Below are 16329 nucleotides of genomic sequence, written 5' to 3'. Positions count from 1 at the left end.
GCGGAGCAGATCCCATCCCCACCCACCTACAGGTTCCGGCCTAAGAAGCGCGAGCTCGTCGAATTCTACCTCCTCCCGCGCGCCCGTGGCCAGGACCCATTCCCCGGCGTCATCTTCGAGGACGACGCGGCGGGGAGCTCGCTGCCCTGGGATCTCTTCGAGCGCCACGGCGTGGGGAGCGAGGACGAGGCCTACTTCATCGTGCGCTCCAGCGAAGCCAAGAAACCCGGCGCCCGCCAGGACCGCGCCTGCGATGGCGGCGTCGGGACGTGGAAGATGCAGAGCAGCGTCGAGAAGTCCCTGCGCGTCCGCGGCGAGAGGATCAGGGTCCACGTCAGCAACCTCAACCTGCACATGGGCAAAGGCAAGAACAGCGGCAGCGTGGGGTGGGTGATGCACGAGTACAGCATCGCCTCGCCGCCCTGCCCGTCGCTCGTCAAGATCTGCCACATCGCCTTCAGCGGCCACGGTCGGATGCGCATGCGTGTGCCGGATGGCCAACAAGTCCGCCAGAGTAGTGGTCATGCGAGCTGCGCCACCGCGGCCAGCGGTTCATCAGCGCTTCCTTGTTCTGGGGCGATGCTCGATCACGGCTCCTCAGGCGTGGCATATGCTTCTGGAGACGAAGAACCCTCACACCTCGTTCTGATCGACGATGACAACTTCCGGCAGAGCCCTCTTCTTGGCAGCAGCGACTTTCAGGGCTTCCCGTCCGCAGCGTCAGAGCAGTACACGGAGTTGGAGGCGCAGGTGCTCACTACAGAGCAGCAGGACATCGCGGTGCCGCAGTTGATGGTCCAACAATCTACCATGCCGGTGGCGGAGCAGCTGTCTGCAGGAGAACTGGAGTTCTGGAGCTCGATAGGGGTTGATGTGCAGAGCAATAACAGTTTTGATCAGGAGCAGTACACAGGGGTCCAGAGCAGCTGGGTGGTGCCCAACAACAGCGCCATGGCAACAGGGGCCCAGAGCAGCTGGGTGGCGCCCAACACCAGCGCCATGGCAACAGGGGTCCAGAGCAGCTGGGTGGTGCCCAACAATGGCGCCATGGCAACAGGGCCCCAGAGCAGCTGGGTGGTGCCCAATACTGGTGCCATGGCAACAGGGGTCCAGAGTAGCTGGGTGGCAGTAGACCTCGATGACTTCTGCAGGTCAATATTGACTAATGCGCAGACCAACTGCGCGGCACCGAACTTCGGCAACATGGCCACCGGAACGCTGGGCAGTGGCTGCTCGTTGCTATGTAAGTAGAAGAGTACTTTCTGGTCAAGAACTAACTCAGGAATCATCCGGAGCCAAGGAGCATGGAGCAACAGTTTCTAGTCTCTGGTCAAGAAGCTGTTCGGAGATATGCTCGGGGGCTGTAGCTTGTAGTGAGGAGAGGCTGTGCCAGGAGACTGCACCACCAATTTTTTGTAGCTAGGACTAGGATGTAAGCAGCTTGCACTCTGCAGAGTGCAGTGACTTAGGAAGTTTATTATTCAGTGGTGGGAAGCCACCCACTAATGTAACCATTACTCACTTTGTAGCCTATCCTTCTATCATTTTGTAGCCAAGGAGCATAGGCCAACAGTTTCTATCATTTTGTAGCCACACATTAATGTAACCATCACAGTACCTAAATCTATGGGTCTATATATGTAATGTTAAGTTCTTCCCTATAATATTCAGTTCAGACTGTCTTGAATTACAAATGGAGCCGTAGGATTTTCGACAATATCCACTCCACACCGCTTCAAGTAGCTGGACAAATTATGTTTCATTTAATTGTTTCTGGTGCGGGTCGTTGGACCCAGGCGGGCTTTTCTAGGGGTGGCTTACGGTTTTGCTAGCGCCCTGCTTTGTATATAAAACTCTTCTACCTTAATTACAGAAATTCTGTCAGAAAAGTTTTTCTGACAAGACAAGTGACTAATGATGACCTTGCTGACTTGATCTTCTCTACAGGCATGCCATCTACTTAATGTACTATCAAAGGAACTTCTTGGTGATTTTTAACCATGTGCTGAAATATTTATTCCGGTAATCCTTGAAACCAGTTCAGTACTCCACAAATGTGGCTTGATACTTAATTAAGGTTAATATACAATGAAATTGTCAGGTACTTTTTAAGCTTGTTATCATAACTGTGCTTGTGATTGCCGAATCTGCGGACAACTGCATAAAATCTGTAATACATCTACATTCTTTCATTGAATTGTGCTCCCCCCCCCCCCGCCCCCCTACATTACATATTTCCCTTTTTTTGACATGTATTATCTTGCAGATCCTGTGCAACTGCAAGGTTTCACGTATTCTTCCACATATAGCTGATACAGCGAAGAATGACCGCAGTGCAGTCCTCCGTGCTAGGTATTCGTATTTTAGCATCATATTTATCTGGACATCCATTGTTTTGCAAGCAATTCATGCCTATTTGCTACTATGGCAGGTGCTGCGAATATGCACTCTTAACATTGGAGTATTGGGTGATGCTCCGGAAATACACTGCTCAGCTGATTTGTATGAAGACCTAATAAAGTCCTGTGTTGCAGATGCAATGAGTGAGGTATTGAGGTTGGAATAACACCATCCAAATTTCCTGACTTAGTTCATATTAATGTTCAGTCTTGGGATCCTGAATAATTTCTCTGTACATGTTCTATATTTAATGCCATATTTGCATATACAGGTCCGTGCAACGGCAAGGACTTGCTATAGGATGTTCACAAAAACATGGCCTGAGCGTTCACACCGGCTTTTCATGTCATTTGATCCTGCCATACAGAGGGTATACTTTTTTACTTCTCTGCATGTTCTTCCATTTATTTTTCTTGAATACACAAGAGAGCTGTGTATCATTGCATTAAAAAGATGCTCTTCCATTTAGATTCTGTACAATGTGTACATATAAAGGTAATACTGAAGGATCAAAGTGCTCTTGAACCTGATTTATATTTATTTCCTTTTAAAAATGTCTTTGCTTATGTTGGTGGTTCAAACAAATCTGAGAAATAGCTCTTTACTGAGAGAGCCATGTACTTTTATCTTCCACGAAAAAACATCATACTTGATCTTTTTGTGGGTCACTTGATTTCATGGAATCATAATTGTAGCTGGTTATCTTGGTTACAGCAATGAAGAAAATCACAAGTATTTTCCCATCACAATCCTGTGTTTCATTTGATCAAAACATGGCTCATAATAGTCTGTACTCTGTAAATTGACAGCTTTGTAGATGTACTTCTAGAGATCTGTATGAGTAATTCATATGTTTTACCCAGATTAGTTCAAGGTACAGATAGGTTAGTGCTGCTAGTTAGTTTATGAACATTGTATATTTTTTTTGAAGCTTAAGTACCTAACCATACAGTTTAAGTATTCCTGGAAAAGCAGATTAGCACTGCTACTTAGTTGGTTTATGAACATTGTTGTGGTTTTAGCAATCCTAATTGCCTAATGCCCTAAACATACGACATAAGTGTTCCTGCAAAAGCAGCCTTTTTGTATACCTGTATGGTAGCAGTTTTGTTGTAAAAAAATATATGTTATATCATGTTTTTTTTTCGTTCAAAAAAAAAAAGTCATGGATGTTTGACAGTTTTATTTACAGAATTTCTTTTAGTTTGATCTAAAGATGGATTTATCTTCAGATAATAAACGATGAAGATGGGGGCAAGCACAAGAGGTATCCTTTTCCATCATTGTACGAGAGGGGTGGTCAAGTTTCTCGTGCTTCATCTCATGCAGATGGTACCCATTATGGATATGGTACTTCAGCCATTGTTGCAATGGACAAGAGTGGAGCTATTTCTTCTGAATCATCTCCCTCGTGTAGCCATCTTCTGTTGTCACAATCACAGAAAGTCAATAGAGCTGAAAGAAGTATAGAGAGTGTGCTGAGTCCAAGCAAACAAAAAGTTTCAGCCATTGAAAGTTTATTGAAAGGTGTAAGCATGTCAGACTGGCACAAGTTCTCAGCTGTTCACTCAACAAGCTTGGACCTTGGTATTCTCTAAGCTATATTTGGCATTTTCCTATAAAAAATGAATCTCATCTGTTGTGCAGTGCCATCTCCTTATGGTTTTATAATATATTAATCTAATACTAAAAAGTTCTTACTTTCCTTTTCATTTCTTCCTAGTGCAGGAGTTGATTACCCATCCTCTCGTGATCCTCCTGTCCCATCTGCTCTACCTTCTCTGGATTCATCCCTGGCTGGCATGACTAGCTCAAGAAATGGTGGTTCTTGTTTGGTGGACACCAAAAAACGACCAAGCTCACCTTATTTGCGTAATTTATCTTCTGTATCAGTATCAGGCTTGTCACTTCCATCTTTAAGAAGATCTTCAGGGAGATCTCAAGATGGTAGCATTATGGATGAGAATCATGATACATGGCCAACCATGAGATCACCAAAAATGCAGATGGACAAACACTATGTGGATATGCCCTATAGGGATGCTGGTTACAGAAATTCACCTAACAATCATGTTCAACACTTCCAGAGGCCTCTTAGGAAGCAAGTAGCATCAAGGGTTTCTGTAAGTGGCAGGTGCAGTTTTGATGATGATCATGTCCTATCTAATGACATATGTGGATATACAGATGGTCTGGCGTCTCTAAATGATGCACTATCTGAGGGCCTTAGTCCAAGTTCAGACTGGACAGCTAGAGTTGCAGCATTCAACTGCATTCAGATATTGCTGCAACAAGGAAAGAAAGGCATTCAAGGTATTACTCAGAACTTTGAAAAGGTTATGAAACTATTTTTTCGTTTTTTGGATGATCCTCGTCACAAAGTTGCACAGGCAGCTTTCTCCACACTTGCAGATCTTATTCCAGCATTCAAAAAGCCTTTTGAGAGCTATGTTGAAAGAATCTTACCATGCATCTTTTCAAGACTCATCGATCCAAAAGAGTTGGTTCAGCAACCATGTTCCTCGACCTTAGAAATTGTTGGCAGAACATATTCTATTGACATGTTGCTACCTGCACTAGTACGTTCACTGGATGAACAAAGGCCTCCAAAGGCAAAACTGGCTGTTCTTGAGTTTGCAATTAAATCATTCAAGAATTACAGAATAGATTCTGGAGGTTACAGTAGCAGTGGTTTTCTTAAGCTGTGGCTTACAAAGCTAGCACCTTTAATACATGAAAAGAATGCTAAGTTGAAAGAAGCATCTATTTATGGAATCATACCAGTTTATTCTCATTTTGATTCAGCCGCAGTCCTAAATTTCATCCTTGGTTTGTCGATTGATGTACAAAACATTGTGAGGCGAGCTTTGAATCAATATACTCCTCGTATTGAGGTCGATTTGGTCAACTACCTTCAGAGCAAGAAAGAGCGTGCACGTCCCAAATCTTTTGACCGAGTTGATTCTAGCGCTTCTTCTGAAGATGGTTATGCTGTGACATTGAAGAATAGCTTTCCATTTGGGCACTTTTCTGATAGTTTGCTTGATGCTGAACGAGGGAAAAAGATGGGTACAGTGCAAGAATCAGCATTACTTAATGTTCCAATTGGTCGAACTACCTCTGATGTCTCTATTGATCACGCTAAGCAATGTTTTGAACGCACCTCTGAAGCTGAAGTTCTTATGCAGAGTAGGGAACTAAACAACAATACCCGCTCAGTTGTAGAAACTGTGCATTCATGGGCAGATTTTCCTGAAAAATCAGATGCCACCATGGATGATGAAAATTTTACTGGAACTCATTGCTTGGATTTGGGCCATATTCCATCTGATGGACATAGTTCTGTTCTAGCAATTTCTAGGGAGCACACTCAAGAGGTAGATCAGTTTGTTGATCCTAGCTATGTGAATATTATCCCACGCGTCAGTAATGGGCCTAGCATACCACAACTTCTTCATCAGGTGCTTCTGCATTATGCCCATTTTCCTTTTTCAGCTTTGTTGATTCTGCCTGTATTGCTGCATATGTATTTCTTTTATATTTTTTATTTTGTGCTCAGTACAGAACGATTATTATTTTTTAGATTGGCAATGATGGTGACGTTTCAATCCTAGAAAAGCAGGAGGCATTACAGCAGTTGGTTAAAGCTTCCTCCAATAAAGATAACTTTATATGGACTAAGGTTTTGCTTCCGTACCCTTTCAATTTCTTTTTCATTTTCTTTGGAAGAACAACTCCGGTGTTATTGCTTTCTTTTATCTGTTGGGTCTTTTTTTGTGAATTTTTCTCTTGACAATTGTACTAAACTTTACTCAATATCATACCCTTTTGCATCTGGTGCTACAATCCTTTTGTGGCTTGTAAGAGAATAAATGAGCGTTCCTTAGTCTGTTCAGGTTGCATGAAGTGAAAAACAATAGACACGTGTTTCATGCGAGTTGCATCATATTTCTTTTTGTCTTGTTGAGTTGCATTTATTTTCACTTCTTTGTTTAACATATGAAATCATTCGCGGTGTTTAACATACCTGCTTTCTAGTATAATTCAAATGTTGACTTATTAAAAAAATCGATACTGGTTTCTTTGAAAGATGATGATTCACTGTTTCATAACAACAGAATCTTTTTATTTTATCTCCATTAATTATTGCGTGCTTTTCAAAGAGTACTTTACAGCATACTCGTGCTATCAAATATTACTATTATTCTGTTTATGAAAATTCATGTCTAATATCAACTTTTCTGTGTTTCAATAGTATTTCAATCAGATTTTAACGTCGGTCCTCGAAGTGTTGGACAATTTTGATTCCTCTGTGAGGGAGATTTGTCTGTTGTTAGTTGCTGAGATGCTCCACAATCAGGTTTTCTGCTCACTAGTCATTCATATATACTTAGGCCCTGTTTGGATCCTGTGGTTTTAAGAAACTGTAGTATAAAGAAACTTTAGTTTTAGAACAAGAGGGGTGCAAAAACATGGTTTAGAAAAAAGCGATCTAGAGTGGAGTTTCTAAAACTTCAAAAAAAACTATAGTTTTAGCAATACTATGGTTTTCAAAACTACATAGATCTTTACATCCAAACACCTTATTGTTTTTAAAATAAAATTATTTCAGAAAACCATGGTGTTTTACTAAAAAAAATACTTTGCATCCAAACAGGGCCCTAGTAATCTAATTGGTAACCTGTTGGATTAATAATGGCAAATTATTTTTTCTCAGAAAGATTCTATGGAAGAATCCATTGAGATTGTTCTTGAAAAGCTCCTTCACGTGACCAAAGATGATTTTGTGAAGGTATATTTTCTTTCATTTCAGAAGTTCTCTCCTTTTTTCCATGCTAATGTTTTCTTAATGCTAATACAGGTTGCAAATGAAGCACATCGATGCTTAAATGTCATGTTGGCAAAATATGACCTTTACAGATGCCCTTCTGTATGTCCAGTACTTATTAATGAAAAGAATATTCCCACATCACTACCTGTCACAACAAGCAACTTACACTTTCCTGGATTTTCTTTGCTTGCGCTGCAGATTATTGTGCCTTTGCTGGCTAGTGATGATGAAAAGACACTTGTCATGATTATCAACTGTTTTACAAAGGTATCTAGGTTTCACACTGTAATTATGAATGCTAAAATTTAAACTCCATTTGCCATTGTAATTTTGTATGAGCAGTCAGATAACAAAAATAATGAACTTTCACTTAGTTTGGCACATTTTTATGTGGCATATTTCCCTATTATTGAGCAATAAACAAGCATCCTACATTTAATACATGTAACTTGTCTCCTTCAGAAGTCCTGATCTTGTTGACCATTGTTAGGGACCGTAGCTGTAGTGAGGCAGTTTGGCATTATATTATATCAACAGAAACCTACAATGGTTTGGATTATTGTCCTGCGTAGCATTGCAATGCAATTCAACTATTTATTTGAGTGTGTACTGCTCGTAGAATCACACTCATTCAGAATCATTGTGGAGTATGTTCTGAGCAACGATGGTTTACTGTTTTGATCTTCTGGTAATCTTGCAGCTTGTGGGGCGCCTCTCACAGGTGGAATTGATTACTCAACTGCCTTCATTTTTACCAGCACTGTTTGATGCTTTCAGTAATCGGAGTCCAGAAGTTTGCAAGGTGCTTACCTATTCTTCTGAAACGTCTTTCTTACAGATATGTTACTATGTTAGTTCTTCAGTCAGGGAACTTTGAAGATTATGCAAAAATAAAAAAGGAATCTTTTTCTTGTACTTAAACACAGAGAGATAAGGGTGCTAAGCTTATTTACAGCATTGAGACCTGACATTCATTTATATGCAAACAGTGATATCTCTTTCTGGTTGTGAGCTGAATAGAGAACGGGAATGTGTATGGTTCTGTAACCAGATGAGCAGGATTGTTCTAGGATTTTTCCTTTAAAGTTAAGATTTGTTACCAAATTCTAAGAACTACTCCCTCCGTTCTAAATTATTGGTCGTTTTGGCTTTTTTCTAGATACATAGTTAGACATAGCGTATATTTAGGTGCATAGCAAAGCTGTGGACCTAGAAAAGCCAAAATGACCTATAATTTGAGGGAGTAGAACTCTTGGTAGTTTGGTTGCTGTATAATCTGATCTCACAAAAGTAGCCTTGTGAGGACCTTTCAGCAATCGTGTTGTGGAATTTTTATTTCTCCTCCTTAATGCGAAGTGTGCGGTCCTCTTGTGTATTCTTGAAAAAAAAAATCTGTATCCCAACCCCACCTATCCAAACAGGTTCTATATAAGAAAAGTATAACTAAACCTATTTATTGTCAATCATTAACTCAATAGTTACGTTGCCACTAGCATACCTTCCAGATATGCTGCAGATCCGATAACACCACTGAAGTGCTCTTGTTCACTTAAGCTTCATTGCACTGTCCTGACTTCTGAATAGATCATCTGTCCATATTTGGTCATTATTAGCTCACACTATTCACTCTTTAGCATGTACTTAGTGACTGCCGATGTTATTTGGGTTATGTAAGACATATCTACTGTTATAATTTTGTTGCATGTTTCCAGTGTATATCTGATATCATTTACGCTTTCCTTCATGCTGTTGTATTCTGTTTAGTGGATATCTACATCATGCTTGGGAAAGCATTTGTACCCATATCTGGAGGGTCTTAGTAGCACACAGCTGCGCCTAGTAACTATCTATGCAAATCGGATATCACAGGCAAGGTCCGGTGCACCAGTGCATACCAACCAATGAGTCATGTTTCGTGTACCATGTATATTAACATTTGTTTGTATTAGCTGGGTTATGGGTTTCATTCATTCGTACATAGAGCAGATGAGATGCCACCATGTACGATTTGCGTTGGGATCGTGTTTTGTGTTACTATGCGCCATCCACATTGTCCGAAGAACAAAAGTTGAGTGAATAGGCTTGTAAAAATTTAACTCAAATTGAAGTCAAATTCATCCGCAGTACTGCCACTCTGTGAGCGCAGCACTGTCACATCTGTAGGAGAAATTAGTTCACAGTTCAAAATCTATCCAACGAAATTTAGATCGGGTAAATTTCTCAGCTTTCTGCAAGGTAGACAGGTAGTAGATCACAGATCAACAGCTGAAAGTGGTGGAAAATCCACACACAAGTAGATCGGTCTCAAATCCTAGAAATCACATCAACCACAATATGTCACGCATGTAATGTAAATCAAGCACAAGTGACACAATAATTTATTTCGTGGTTCGGCTCGTCACCAAAGTTTGCCTACCTTCACGTTGTTGAGGTTAGCCACTAAGGCTCAGGGCTTTCCAACCCTTCCTCGTTCTCAAGTCAAGAGACTTAACTCTTGAGATGAGGAGTGAGTTTACTAGCTTTAAAAGATGGTTACAAACCTACGGGGGCTACCACACAAGTTGGCAAGCTCCACGGGCGACGCTCTAACCGGCTAGAAGTCAAGGTCCAAGAGTAACAAACACAACCACCGGCCAAAACGTGAACCAAGTGCTCTTTAGAGTTGGAAATCAATGGGGCTGCTCTCTAATCGAGTTTTGGACCCTTTTCCTCAAAGATTGATGGAAAATCAATGGATTTGCTTGAGGGCTCAAGATCAACAATGGAGGGAGAGAGAGAGCTCCTGCTTTGTTTTGAATGTTTTGAGGTGAGGAAGAAGAGGTAGGTTACCGCTGGGAAGGAAGGAGAAAGGTATATATACCCCCTAGCCCCCAACGGTCACTTAAATCGCAGATAGCCGTTGGGGAGAAAAGGGAAATGTATATATATATACCCCAGCCCTCAACGGACACTGCATCCAAGAGGTCGAGCGAGACGAGGCCACGACCAAAGGGTCGGGCGAGCCGGAGCCCGCGACCTTGGGGTCGGGTGTAGCACCCGGTTTTAAGAACAAAACCAGATACACACCATATGTGAGCCCAGGAAATCAAATCTCACATATAGCTACAAATAAGGGTAATATCAAAAGACAATGCTCAATATATAACGTACTTAGTATAAATGATATAACCTTAGACAGCAAACAGCAGAAAGACAACTCTAATCTTCGGGTGAATACTCCAATTCCACAGGGACAACTGACTAGTTGATCATAAGCCTAATTCCTCCAAACTATAGCAATCTGGTACCCATCCGGGATTTTTTTCCAAAGATTTAAAAAGTAAAGCAAGCGTAAGTACATGTCATACTTAACAAATATAACATGGGGTTCATGAGGCTCAAAAGGCTGACACTGGTTTAACTGCGATTAGCTTTTAATGAGTCATCTTTTAGCAATTGGGTGGCAATAAGTTTATTCATAAGCCCATATACACACATGATCAGATAAACATGAATAATGAATAGCATAAACAGTAATCATTAGTGATCATCTTCATCATCAATATCATCAGTGTTCATCATCTATTCCGTAGGGGTCCAAGACCGCTCGTGACCGTGAACACGGCTAAAATACCAGTTTTACACTCTGTAGAGGTTGTACACTTTCACTGTGAGTCGTGATTTACCCTTTCGCCCAAGGTAGCTAATCTCTTGACCCACTACCAAGGAAGGTCGGCAGGGTTCACTATGAAGCCTTTCAAAGGTTCGTCTAACAAGTTAGGGCCATTAGATTCACTCGGCAAATAGATGTAGGAACCCCCTTCCCGATGGCACAATGACACGCAGCCTATACACAAGGGGACAGAGGTTGTCCTATATCCAATTCGGCAAGCCATTCTTACGCCAATAAAGGTAACTGCTAACAAGCTAGAAAAGGTCCTCATACTGAGCTAAAGCCAGAGCCATGTAGCCCTCACAGCTGTATTGTAAGTTCCGGATGTTCGCTTACAGATAAGTCCTTAGGGAGAGGAATCTAGAACACCATAAAACAGTCAAATGCTCTAGCCCTCTGGTTCCATGTTGCTAAAAAGCATCTTTTAATGTTTATTGCATATACCATTAGTCAAGTTACAAGATCATGGTTGTAGTTGAGCACTAGCATCATACTACCCAATGCAATACCCCATAGGTATCAAGAAACAAGGTACAAAGTACTAGAAAATCCTTAGTGGTAATCAAGGTAGACACATGCAATATGAATTAAGTGATTAAAGGTGTATAGGACAACAAGAAAGATCACATGCTATATTTGCCTTAAACTTAGATCCTTCTTCTAGTCCAAACCTTGAAAGATCTGCTTCTTGATTCACCACATATAGCTCACCGACTGAATATGATCATAGAGCACCACACAAGCATCCATGCAATCATACACGAAGCAAATAATAGATCTAAATTAGAATAGTACACCAAACATAAAATCAAGATGAAAAGTTTATAAAACGAATCTATGTCTCGCTACGAACACACAGACGCGAAAAGCCCTCTAATCGGAGCTATAACAAAAAAGTTATGAATTAAACAAGATTTCCTTTAATAAAATAATAGATTAAATCTAACCTCAAATTTCAAAAGTTGAAAATATATTTAACAGTAGGATGAACATGTAGATTACTCAATTATGAATCTAATACAACTTGAATGGATCAAAACAAAGTTAAAACAAAAATTTTATGGCCTAAATAAGACTAGTGGCAAAACTGTAAATAGATAAAAGCGTATTTTGGATCTAACCGAAGAAACTACGTTTTCAAAAGAAGAAAACGTATTTTGAATCTAACAGAGGGATTTTATGCTTTTTGAAAGAGAAAACGTATTCTGAATCTACTAGAAAGAAACTACACTTTCGGAATAGGAAAACGTATTCTGAAAGTGCGCCATGGACTGCGGGTTATATTACACGAAACTGCAGGGGCTCTTTTGCAAACAAACCCGGCGAAGGGGTACGGGCGATCTTGGACTGTTGGATTGAATCTGGATGGCCCAGATTAGAAAGGAGGGGGAGAGAGAGTCACCGGCCGGAGAAGAAAACCGACACGGCGGAGCTCCATTACCGGCGGCGAGAAGCTCCCCGGAGCGCTTGGTTTGAGCCCTAGAGGCCATGGTTTGACGAGCCGAGAGCATAGGGAACAAGAGGAGAAGACGGCGAACTCACCTAGGGCCTTCTTGGGGTCGACGACGGATCTACGGTGTCGGGCAGCACGGCGACGACGGCGAAGGCGACGACGAGAGGAGGAGAAAAATCTAATTTACTATACGAGGGATTTCCCAAACTAGTGGCTCCCCTTATATAGTTTTGGTGTGCTTTGCTCAAGGGGTTGGTATATATTTATAGGGAGAAAAACTCCCCACATCTACATCAACTAGCAACATGGTATTAATTGATGTTGCACCCTTCACATTTACTAATGGACCTAAATAATCATTAAAGCCCATTAGTAAATAAATACATGTGTCTTTGAGATTTATTAGGATTATTGTACATGGGCTTTGAGAGTTGGTTGGAAAATGAGACATATTATTTATTTTCAGAATTAATTAATTTCGTGAATAAAATAATTCTAGAAAAGTCTAGAATTGATATTTAAGCCACGAAAAATACTCCGAGACCTCTGAAAATTTGGGAAAAAATCCCAGAGACACTTTGGAACATGATAAACTCAAATAAAGTATTTGGATCTCATGAAAAGATTGTTGGGAACTTGGAACATAAAAATTAAGGTGAATAAGGTAGGAATTAAATTCCAGAAAGAAGCTGGAAAATTCCTAGAGATAGATATTCGTCTCCTAAATGTATTTAAAAACATATTTTGCACATAGAAACACAAGGTGCGACCGACATGAATGCAACAAACATGTTTCTACATTAAGATAAATTTTAATCTAATGAAAATTTATTATTTCCCCATGTTTTGATGAGCATAAAACTACAAAATTAAATCATTTTAGCTCCTGCTCTATTTTGAATGTTCCGAAGTGAGGAAGAAGAGGCATGTTACCGTTGAGAAGGAAGGAGAAATGGATATATACCCCTTAGCCCCCAACGGTCACTTAAATCGCAGATAGCTATTGGGGAGAAAAGGGAAAGGTATATATATACCCCAGCCCTCAACGGACACTGCATCCAAGAGGTCGAGCGAGACGAGGCCACGACCAAAGGGTCGAGCGAGCCGGAGCCCGCGACCTTGGGGTCGGGCGAGACGGAGCCCGCGACCAAAGGGTTGGGCGAGCCGAAGCCCACGACCTTTGGGTCGGGCGAGACGGAGCCTACGACCAAAGGGTCTGGCGAACGGGAGCCTGGGCCCAAGGGCTCGGGCGAGTCGGAGCTCGCGCCCAAGGGGTCGGGCGAGTCGGAGCTCACACCCAAGGGGTCGGGTGAGACGGAGCCCGTGACCAAAGGATCGGGCGAGCCGGAGCCCGGGCCCAAGGGGTCGGGCGAGTCGAAGCTCGCGCCCAAGGGGTCGAGCAAGTCGGAACTCGCACCCCGCAAGACAGTAAGGGTAATAGTGAAGTGTAGACTGTCTTGGCTGTGAATCTGAGGATGCTTGTGGTTGTTTGAGCACTTGGTAGCACATATTAGCTTAAGCATTGTGCCCCCCTTTATAGTACGGCTTTTTCTATACTCAAATTCAATATATAAAAGAATTTAAACCTCCTTTGAGTTTGAAGCCATCTATATTTATAATTGGCGGCTCCTCCGTTTCGTGTAGCATCCTCGAATATATATTTCCTGCTTGTCATCTCGATAAATCTCATTAGTTCTCTAATTGCGTGGTCATTATCACCAAAACCCACAATTAAGGCTTGATTGCACTTTCAATCTCCCCTTTTTGGTGATTGATGATAACCCAATTAGAGCTTACAAAAGATATGAAATAAATACTGAGATTTTTTGAGCCATAGGTGTAGAGCCTCCCCCTAAGTATGTGAATAGAGAATTGAATTCCCAAATTGGCATAAGAAGCCAATATTAATATTTTAGTGAAAGTGATGGGGCTCCCCCTAAATCCATGGTCTTATGGGGTGCTGCTACCGTGTCAAGTATGTAAAACATGATGCAAATGACAGTTTATGCACAACATGGTTTGCTGTTGTAGCTGGGTGCAGCACTGCCACACTAGAGTGCGGCACTGCCGCACTTGCTGTAACAGCACAGATCAGAACAGACACCACACAGCATGTGATACATACATTCTAGCACAATTATATCACAAGCGACAACATAGATTAATATATATCCATATCCCACACAAAAGTCAAATAGTAGTATTATTTCACAATTTAGAGTTTTGAGCGACTCTCAAACTTTTCACCTAGCGAAGACTAACCCTCATCGAATAGGACATGAAGCGCAACTGCTGACCATGGCATCGAAAAGTTGTTGAAAAGTTGCTGACCCCTCTAATTTTCTCCCCCTTTGGCATAAAGCCCCAAAAAGAGAAGAAAAGAAGAAAGATCAACACCTACTCATCATCTCCCTAGATGTTCGTCCAATCAATATCATCACTTCCTATAGCCCTAGCACCTCCTATAGCAGTCCCGGCACCACCATCACCATCATCGCCGTCGGAATCAATACGTGCACGACCATGACGGTGAGTAGTGGAGGTGTAGTGAGTGGAACGCCTTAGCTCCTGTCTCTGACGGTATCCCTCCAGGGTCTCATCCCAATCTACTGCTTGTCCCAACTCCTCCTCATCATCATCATCTTCATCATCTAAATCTATGTCGGAGAGACTCGGAAGGTCATACTGTGGAGGAAGTGGAATAGGAGGAAGTGGTGGAAGGTCATGTCCACGCTACTGACGCTGCTCAAGCCATGTCTCATACACTCTGTCAGCTACATAGGTGCATTTGCCGAAGATTGCCTTCAACCACTTGCCAAACTTCTTTATCTTGCCTCCTCTGTGAGACCTAGAGCGGGAAGATTCAAGGATATCTACATGAGCATGAGAGCTCCCCGCTCCCTGAGTAGCTGTAGCTGGCTGTGTCTTCTCAATTTTATAGATGGTGTACATCCCATCCTTTGGAAAATAAAATCCAGTGACCCTCTCAATCATGAACATGAGGTAAGGGGCATAGGGCAGCCCCCTCCTCCCATCCTCCACTGCAAATCTCAACTCAGTCCACATGAATCTAGAGACATTGAACCTGTCCCCACCTGGAGCAAATCTAGCCAACACATTTCTCACATAGCCATTAATATTGGAGGCTGCTCCATCCTTTGGGTTGATGGTGTTCCTAATGAGGTTGTTGAGGATGTAATAGAAGCTATGTAGACCACTCTTGCCATCTGCAATCCTTCTATCTCTCCACATGTAACTGATGTCATGGATCTTAGCTCGAGGCTCATCATGAATGTAAGTGTAACCTCTGTGCTCCTTCCCAAAGCCAAGAATCTAGCTAAAAGTGACAAAGTCGACTCGGTAGTGCCGACCATCAGTCATCTAGTGAATCTCATCAGAGGTCTGATCATAGAAGTATGTGGCATGAAACTGTACAAGGACCTCCTCATTCCAGTTATACTGGAAACCCATGATGTCTGAAAGCTAGAACCTATCACAAATTTTGATTACCTTGTCAAACTCAGGCTCCTCCTTCTCCTGTATCTCATCCCAATCAATATATTGCATCTTGATGATCTTGGTTTTCTTAGATGCACGAATGGCAGTGGCATAAAAGTTAGAATGAAACTCATTCAAGAATATGTAATCAATGCCCAAATCATTGCGCACTACATAGGGATTGATCCCCCTTGCCTCTTCCACCAGCTTCCAACTCTTGGAATAGTTGACAACTACATGCTGGTGGGAGTCATCTGGAGGTCTCATGATGATCTCACTCTCAAAATCTCATGTATCTGCCATCAAACTCAGAGAGATGTTGTGGGGTGTTAGGAATGGCATCAGTGGTCTCATCTTCAATGTATTGCTCACGCCTCCCCCTGTCACCAAGTCCCCTTGGAGCTACACTACTGCCTGCTGCTGTTGACTTTCCTTGACCACAGAGAGGTGGATCCTTGTCTCTTTGCTCATTGATCTTCCTTTTCCCCTTCAGTC

General features: G+C 42.0%; 1 pseudogene; it reads left to right on the top strand.

Annotated features, from left to right (window-relative positions):
* LOC136474243 (CLIP-associated protein-like) overlaps positions 1 to 9136 on the top strand; it is a 31436-nt pseudogene extending 22300 nt beyond the window's left edge.
* Positions 9137 to 16329: the final 7193 nt, after the last annotated feature.

Source organism: Miscanthus floridulus, chromosome 8, assembly GCF_019320115.1.
Source record: "Miscanthus floridulus cultivar M001 chromosome 8, ASM1932011v1, whole genome shotgun sequence".
Classification (NCBI taxonomy): Eukaryota; Viridiplantae; Streptophyta; class Magnoliopsida; order Poales; family Poaceae; genus Miscanthus; species Miscanthus floridulus.
Note: the sequence above shows the minus strand (reverse complement) of the source record. Positions and strands in the feature narration are given on the sequence as shown.